Source organism: Carcharodon carcharias, chromosome 32 (genome assembly GCF_017639515.1).
Source record: "Carcharodon carcharias isolate sCarCar2 chromosome 32, sCarCar2.pri, whole genome shotgun sequence".
NCBI lineage: Eukaryota > Metazoa > Chordata > Chondrichthyes > Lamniformes > Lamnidae > Carcharodon > Carcharodon carcharias.
Window position 1 is genome coordinate 2016073 of NC_054498.1, and position 9461 is coordinate 2025533.

Below are 9461 nucleotides of genomic sequence, written 5' to 3' on the forward strand. Positions count from 1 at the left end.
AACATGGATAAGGAAACTTCTTGCTGATTACCACGTACCACCTTCCCTTGGCTGATGAATCAGTGCTTCCCCCATGTTGAACACCACTTGGAGGTAGCAATGAGGGTGGCAAGGGTGCAGAATGTCCAACACCCTGGCTCGGTAGCACCACTCCTGATGAGCTGGCCGAGACCTAAAAGGCATAGCTGTTAGATTAGGTCTGGTACAGGTGGTGAGAGAACCAACAAAAGGGAAAAACATTCTTGACCTCATCCTCACCAACCTGCCTGTTCAGATGCATCTGTCCATGACAGTATTGGTAGGAATGACCACCGCACAGTCATTGTGGAGACAAAGTCCTGCCTTCACATTAAGGATACCCTCCATTGTGTTTTGTGGCACTACCACCGTGCTAAATGGGATTGATTTCAAACAGATCTAGCAACTCAAGACTGGGCATCCATGAGACACTGTGGGCATATCCCCCACTCTACCATTACCATAAAGTCAGGGGATCAACTCTAGTTCAATGAAGAATGCAAGAGGGCATACCAGGACCAGAATCAGGCATACCTAAAAATGAGATTTAGTCAAAAAGAAAAGGGAAACATTCATAAGGGCTAGAAGGCTGGGAACAGATGAAGCCCGTGGAGAATACAAAGAAAGTAGGAAGAAACTTAAGCAAGGAGTCAGGAGGGCTAAAAGGAGTCATGAAAAGTCACTGGCAACCAGGATTAAGGAAAATCTCAAGGCCTTTTATACATATGTAAAGGGCAAGAGGGTAGCCAGGGAAAGGGTGGCCCACTCAGGGACAGAGGTGGGAATCTGTGTGTGGAGCCAGAAGAAATGGGAGAGATACTGAATGAATACTTCTCATCAGTATTCACCAAAGAGAAGGACTTAACGGTTGATTTTTCCAGGGAAGAGTGTGTAGATAGCCTGGATCATGTTGAGATCAAAAAAGAGGAAGTGTTAGGTATCTTGAAGAATATTAAGGTGGTTAAGTCCCCAGGGCCAGATGGGATCTACCCCAGAGTCCTGAGGGAGGCAAGGGAGGAGATTGCTGGGGCCTTGACAGAAATCTTTGTATCCTCACTGGCTACGGGTGAGGTCCCAGAGGACTGGAGAATGGCCAATGTTGTTCCATTGTTTAAGAAGGGTAGCAGGGATAATCCAGGAAATTACAGGCCGGTAAGCCTTACATCAATGGTAGGGAAATTATTGGAGAAGATTCTTCGTGACAGGATTTACTACCATTTGGAAGCAAATGGGCGTATAAGTGAGAGGCAGCATGGTTTTGTGAAGGGGAGGTCATGTCTCACTAACTTGATCGAGTTTTTCAAGGAAGTGACAAAGATGATCGATGATGGAAGGGCAATGGATGTTATATACATGGATTTCAGTAAGGCCTTTGACAAGGTCCCTCATGGCAGACGGGTACAGAAGGTAAAGTCACACGGGATCAGAGGTGAGCTGGCAGGATGGATACAGAATTGGCTTGGTCATAGAAGACAGAGGGTAGCAGTGGAAGGGTGCTTTTCTGAATGGAGAGCTGTGACTAGTGGAGTTCCGCAGGGATCAGTGCTGGGACCTTTGCTGTTTGTGGTATACATAAATGATTTGGAGGAAAATGTAACTGGGCTAATTAATAAGTTTGCAGACGACACCAAGGTTGGAGGAGTTGCCGATAGTGAAGAGGATTGTTAAAGGATACAACGGGATATAGATCGGTTGGAGACTTGGGCGGAGAAATGGCAGATGGAGTTTAATCCGGACAAATGCGAGGTAATATATTTGGAAGGTCTAATACAGGCAGGAATTACACAGTAAACGGCAGAACCCTTAAGTGCATCGACGGGCAGAGGGATCTGGGTGTACAGGTCCATAGGTCACTGAAAATGGCAACGCAGGTGGATAAGGTAGTCAGGAAGGCATATGGCCTGCTTGCCTTCATAGGCAGGGGTATTGAGTATAAAATCTGGGAAGTCATGCTGCAGCTGTATAGAGCCTTGGTTAGGCCACACTTGGAATATTGTGTGCAATTCTGGTCACCACATTACCAGAAGGATATGGAGGCGTTGGAGAGGGTGCAGAGGAGGTTTACCAGGATGCTGTCTGGCCTGGAGGTTATTAGCTATGAGGAGAGGTTGGAGAAACTTGGATTGTTCTCACTAGAGCGACGGAGATTAAGGGGCAACTTGATAGAAGTTTACAAAATTATGAGAGGCATGGATAGAGTAGATAATCAGAGGCTTTTTCCCAGGGTGGAAGAGTCAATTACTATGGGACATAGATTTAAAGTGAGAGGAGAAAACTATAAAAGTGATGTGCGGGGCAAGTTTTTTACGCAGAGGGTAGTGAGTGTCTGGAATTTGCTGCCAGAGGAGGTGGTGGAAGCAGGTATGATAGTGGTGTTTAAGAGGCAGCTTGACAAATAAGATGGGAATAGAGGGATACGGACCCCGGAAGTGCAAAATGTTTTAGTTGACGGGCAATATGATCGGCGCAGGCTTGGAGGGCTGAATGGCCTGTTCCTGTGCTGTACTTTTCTTTGTTCTTTGTTCTTTGAGATGGCAACCTGGTGAAGCTATAACACGGGGCTATTTGCTGCTTATGCTGTTTGGCTTGCAAGTAATAGATAGAGCTCAGCGATCTCATAACCAATGGATCAAATCTAAGTTCTGCAGTCCTGCCACATCCAGTCATGGATGGTGGTGGACAATTAAACAACTCACTGGAGGAGGCAGCTCCACAACTATCCCCATCCTCAATGATGGGGGAGCCCAGAACATCACTACAAAAGATAAGGCTGAAGCATATGCTACAATCTTGAGCCAGGAGTGCAGAGTGGATGATCCATCTTGCCTCCTCCGGAGGTCCCCAGCATCACAGATGCCAGTCTTCAGCCAATTTGATTCCACGTGATATCAAGAAATGGCTGAAGGCATTGGATACTGCAAAGGCTATGGGCCCTGACATTATTCTGTCAATAGTACTGAAGATGTACACCAGAGCTTGCAGCACATCTAGCCAAGCTGTTCCAGTATAGCTACAACACTGGCATCTACCCAGCAATGCAGAAAATTACCCAGGTATCTCCGGTACACAAAAATTAGGATAAATCCAACCCGGCCAATTACCACCCAACAATCTACTCTCCATCATCAGTAAAGTAATGGAAGGGGTCATGAACAGTGTTATCAAGCGGTACTTGCTTAGCAATAACCTGCTCACTGACACCCAGTTTGGGTTCCACCAGAGCTACGCAGCTCCTGACCTCATTACAGCCTTGGTTCAAACATGGACAAAAGAGCTGAACTCCCGAGTTGAGGTGAGGGTGACTGCTCTTGACATCAAGGCCGCATTTGACTGAGTGTGGCATCAAGGAGCCCTAGCAAAACTGGAGTCAATAGCAATCAGGGGGAAAACTCTCCACTGGTTGGAGTCATACCTGGGACAAAGGAAGTTGGTTGTGGTTGTTGGAGGTCAGTCATCTCAGCTCCAGGACATCACTGCAGGAGTTCCTCAGAATAATGTCCTTGGCCCAACCATCTTCAGCTGCTTCATCAATGACCTTCCTTTGATCATAAGGTCAGAAGTGGGCATGTTCGTTGATAATTGCACAATGCTCAGCACCATTCACAACCCCCTCAGATACTGAAGCAGTCCATATCCGAATGCAGCAGGACCTGGACAATTTCCAGGGCTGACACAGGCAATGACCATCTCCAACAAGACAGAATCTAACCATTGTCCCTTGATGTTCAATAGCATCACTGAATCCCCCACTATCAACATCCCGGGGATTACCATTGACCAGAAACTGAAGCAGACTAGCCATATAAGTACTGTGGCTACAAGAGCAGGTCAGAGGCTAGGAGTAACTCACCTCCTGACTCCACAAAGCCTGTCCACCATCTACATGGCACAAGTCAGGAGTGTGATGGAATACTCTCCACTTGCTTGGATGAATGCAGCTCCCACAACACTCAAGAAACTGGACTCCGCCCTGGACAAAGCAGCCCGCTTGATTGGCACTATATCCACAAACATTCACTCCCTCCACTTCCGATGCACAGTGACAGCAGTGTGTACCATCTACAAGGTGCACTGCAAGAATTCACTAAGTTTCGACAGCATCTTCCAAACCCATGACAATTACCATCCAGAAGGATAAGGGCAGCAGAGGGATGGGAACACCACCACCTGGGGTGGGGGAGAGGTTGGGGGCAGGTGGAGGGTGGGGAAGGGGTTTGGGGAGGGTGAGGATGAGGAGGGGTTTGGGGAGGGTGAGGATGGGGAGGGGTTTGGGGAGGGTGAGGATGGGGAGGGGTTTGGGGGGAGGATGGGGGAGGGGGTGGGTAGGGGTTTAAGGGAGGGTGGGGGAGGGGTAATAACGGCCACGCTGAGCTGTCAGGTATCTTCCCCCCTCCCGCGCAGACAACAAAGCGCATGCGCTTTTGCCCAATTGCTCTTCAGGAGCTGTGGTCTTTGCGAATCCGCACAAGCATCGAGTATGTGGAAGGCGATATTTGTAGTTTGCGGTTGTTTACCGGCTAAAATTCCCAAAGCAACGACCCTACTCAGTCTGAGCCGCCGGCGCCGTAACTTTATTCCCGATTCGCCCTTAGCAAGCTGAAGCACCGCGGAGCGTTTTTACGTGACCCATACGTCAAGACGCTAAACGGTGACACGCACGGTGACGCGTGACGTTTAGCCTCTTGTAGCTGAGCTCCGAGCTGTGTAGTCGGCTCCTGAGTAGCTCGCCGTGATCGTATAGTGGTTAGTACTCTGCGTTGTGGCCGCAGCAACCTCGGTTCGAATCCGAGTCACGGCATTGCGGGATGGCAATGACACGGCATTGGGAGCTTCCTTTTTTCTTTTCCTATTTAAAATTCCCCTCTAACTCTTTTTAGTTTAGGTTTCAGGAGAATTGATTTGATTCAGGTGGTGAAAGAACCCAAGTTGACACGAGGAAAAAAACTTTTTCACCCAGGGATTGTATGGCTGGGGAAGCAGTTTGATGTCCAGTCTTCAGTGGGCACAGGGCGAATGGATGTGATGCCACCAGCAATGGATCTCTCAGGGCTGAAGCCCAGTGTGTGGGCCATGGTCTGACCTGGATGGTTGTAGCCACAATTTGAGCTGTTCCTCATGTTCCAATTGTGGAGTGAGTGACCACATCTTCCCTGGCCAGTCCTCAAGTGTTTGGAGGTTGTCCACATTTTCCATGGAAAGTTGGAATCTGGGACTTGACCACACAGGTCAGTTACCAGTTTGTGGCTGGCAATGATTGCAGTCAACCAGGAGCTGCGCAATCGAGAGGTGGGGCTACAGGATTTCAGATTAGTGCTTGGTTTTGCTTTGAGATCCTGTGTCAGTGGGAGTGCTTCATCAGCTGTCAGCCCATGTAGTTCTTTGAGGACGATGTTATCCCTGCAGACATCAGAAGTTCAATATGTGCTAGCACAGGAAGCCACTCGAGCTGTGTTGGTCTCAATATCCCAGAAATAATCCTCATGATTTTCTGGAGGTGGGTATCTACTACATTTTTGTGGTGGCTCCTGAGCGAGACTGACCAGCAGTCAGTCGCTGCTGTTAGGTAGACAGGGTGAGTGAAGCAGTGCGTAGTGGCTCTGCTGCTTTGGGCGGTATCTGCTAGCTTCCATATGAGATTCATTCTTGTCTTGTTTGGCTCCAGTGTTCTGGAGGTGTTGCTGGTAGGACAACTGTTTTAAGACAGCAGTTGCTAAAGCTGTTTAAAAATCCCAGAGGGAAACTTTAAACAACTGTCATAACCTATATTTTAAGTGGTAAGTTTGAGATGCAGCTCTAAATTCAGAAATCAGACCACCAGCTCTCAAGAGGTTTTATATTAAACTAAATGAAACAGTTTATTAATTTATACAAGTTAAAATATATATACACAGGTATATGCACATGGCTACAAATTACTACTATCATAACATTTAACAAATTCCCAAACTGATCTCCATTAAGGCAATAGCAATCCATAGATTTAACCAGACACTAAACAAAGCATTTTCATCTTACAAATTCAAAACAAGATTCCTCTCACTTTGGTTCCTGCGGAGACAAGTGTAGGCTTACAGCTGCCTTGATCTTACATTGCTTCTGCCCTGCATGCACAAAACTGCTGAAGTTATACCTAGCACAGTTCATTGAATGTCAATTCTCATTGCATCACCACCCACTTTGAACCCACCACTTCTAACAATAAAACCCCTTTCATAGTACCAATTTTATTAGTAATATAAACATATCTCTGCTAGCTAGGTGTCAGATTTCACTCACCGTGAATGCTCTATTCAAAAAATGCAATGCGCTCTAACTCTCTTACATCTCAAAATTAGTACACATCAAAGCACCCAGACTAGCTGGCTTTAATCCAATTAAAACACACCCACAGACTAAACCTCTATTTTAAAAGAAAAATATTTTCCAATAATATTATATACATTAATAGCTTCATGACATCCCCCTCCCTATCGTAAAATGAAGCGTCATAATTCTAAAAGATGGCATCATTTTAATAACCCATCTCACACTATCTGCCATACTGATTACACTATTACATTACTAGATGCATGTGTTAACATAACATTATATATACACAAGTACTTGGTATCAACAGAAATTACTCCAGTTCAGTGTCTAGGCTTTTTTAAAAATGTCCCATTTTCATTTAAGCTTCAAACTCTTGATACCGCATCTGCAAACAGATTTTCCCTTCCAGCAATGTGTATAATCCATAGATTAAAAGTTTGTTATAATAGACTCTACCTGAAAAGCCTTGCACTTTTGTCTTGAAATTTGTCCAAAAACTTCAAAGGATTATGATCTGTATAAACAATTGTTTCTGATGAATGGTTTGCAACATAAATTTCAAAATGCTGCAATGCTAACACCAAACTCAAAGTCTCTTCTTTGATATTTGAATATCTTCTCTGTTGTACATTCAGCTTCCGTGAAAAATACCCTATCAGATTATCAATTCCAGTGTCATATTCTTGTAACAGTGCAGCCCCAATACTTATATCACTTGCATCAATGGCCAACTTGAATTGTTTGGCAAAATTGGGAACTGCCAACACTGGTGTTGTAGTTAATACAGTTTTCAAACTGTTAACTGACTTCTGACACTCCTGTGTCCATTGAAACTTCTCGTTCTTTTTTAATAGTTCAGCCAATGGAGCAACCACTCGCTAAAATTTGGTACAAATTTCCAGTAAAACCCACTCATGCCCAGAAATCTCAAAACTTCTCATTTTGTTGTCGGCACTGGGAAATCCACGATAGCCTCATCTTTCACATCTCCCAGAGCCACCTTACCATGTCCAATGGTACGGCTTAGATATGTAGCTAACACTTTTGCAAGTTCACCTTTAGTCAAGTTCTTCACCAAATTAGCCTTTTGTATCGAGTAAATAATTCTTCCAGATGCTGTAAATGCTCCTCCCACGACTGAAAATGATTAGATCATCAATATAAACGGCACAATTGCTTAGACCTGCAATACTTTGTTTGTCAGTCTTTGAAATGTCACAGGTGCATTCTTCATACCGAATGGCATGACTTTAAACTGATACAGCCCACTTGACGATACAAAAGTTGATATCTCCTTTGCTTTCTCCGACAACTGTACGTGCCAATATCTTTTAAGCAAGTCAATCTTTGTGATAAATTTCGATTGTCCCACTTTCTCAATGCAATACCCCAACCGTGGTATAGCATATGAATCCGCTTTTGTGACCGCATTCTTCACCTTTCAACAGTACACACACATTTGTGTTCCATCCGGTTTAGGTACCAGTACAATAGGCAAATTCCAATTACTGCAACTTGACTCAATGGTTTCATTTTAAGCATGAAATAAACTCACCCACCTACCCACCTCACCCTGCTCACCCAACTGCCCACCTCACCCTCCTCACCCACCTACCCACTTACCCACCTCATCCACCTGCCCACCTCACCCTCCTCACCCACTGAGGAAGAGTTATAGCACTTCACCATCCTCACCCACCTACCCATCTCACCTACCTATCCACAACCACCTACCCACCTCACCCACCAACCCACCTACCCAACTACCAACCTCAGCCACCTATGCATTCATCCACTTACCTATTCACTAACATTCAGACTGGACCCTTAAACTTACCCATATGGCAGCTGGTGCTGTAAAGGACAGGGTGTCTTCCCCGAGAAATCCCCTCTGATGGAGTTCCCTATGAGGCATTGCACTGCTCATTTCCCAGGCAGCTGGGACCGGAAGATATTGGAAGAAATGCGCAGGGGAATCTTCAAGTGCAGCGGCAACCTGACCATCATTGCTGCTGCTCAGAAGATCCGGGCCATTATCTGGTCATTGTCACATTGTTGTTTGTGACAGCTTGCTGGGGGTAAGATAACTGCCCCATTTCCTACATTCCAACTAAAGTACTTCATTTTGGGACATAGGAACATAGAGAGTAGAAGCAGGAGCAGGAGTAGGCCATTCGGCCCCTCAAACCTGCACTGCCTTTCCACTAGACCATAGCTGATCTGGTACCCCCATGCAATTTTCCTGCAACATCCCGTTTTTCAGCAGGCAGAGGCACGATGGACAGAATGGCCTCCTTCTGTGTAGTAAATTTTTCTACATTTTCTAAATATCTGAAATGGAAGAACGTGCAGAGATTGGGGAGAGGTTGGGGGAGTGGTTGTACGTGAATTGCTCCTTAGGAGGGCCAGCACGAATGACCATGATTCTGTCCCAGACACACTGGTTTTTGACAGGCTACTGTAATTCTCTAACTGTAATACCACAACAAACCAACAGGGGTCTCCAGACGGAATCACCAGTGTTTTACCATACAGCTGGACGCTGCTACTCTTAATTTTCATTAAATATCTTTGAAATGAGGGAAATCGATAGAATAATGTGCCTGTTGGTCTCAGTAACTTTTACAACTAGATTAGATCTAGAAATTCAGCATAACGATTGTCACAATGAGCAGATTAATTATTGGAGAGTGAATGCTAATATATGCAAATTATCTGCATGCTGGGTAATGGCAAACCTCAGAATCTATAGCTTTTTCAAACAATTATAGCTTTTATAAAGGTGAAAATAGATTAAATGTATTAATATTCCATTTTATACTGGAGACAAGAATGGGCGAGAAATAAGTTTTCTGATCAGGCTCCTTTAAAGGTGGTTTGCTGAGGATGGAGAGCGTAATGGCGAAGAGTTTTGGTTAAGACTATACTTTTAGGGATCATTTCTATAGTTCTTCACTTGAGAAATGTGTTCTAAAAAGATCGGTCTCACTAACCATGAGGAGGAGTTATAGCATTTCCTTCTGAGCGTGAAGCGGGTTAGAAGCATTGCTTTTTGCAGAAGCTTTTAACCATTGATGATCGTTCTCTTTCCTTATTATAAGGAAAGTGGAGGAAGGAAATGCATTCTGAGTGGT

The 9461-nt window shown here is 45.0% G+C and overlaps 2 non-coding genes across 2 annotated transcripts; both read left to right on the forward strand.

Moving 5' to 3' along the window:
- The first annotated feature begins 4744 nt into the window (after positions 1-4744).
- trnah-gug lies at positions 4745-4816 on the forward strand. Its single transcript has one exon. It is a non-coding gene; the product is annotated as a tRNA-His (tRNA).
- Positions 4817-9244: 4428 nt separating this feature from the next.
- LOC121272158 lies at positions 9245-9461 on the forward strand. The gene has a single exon (XR_005941853.1). It is a non-coding gene; the product is annotated as a small nucleolar RNA U3 (small nucleolar RNA).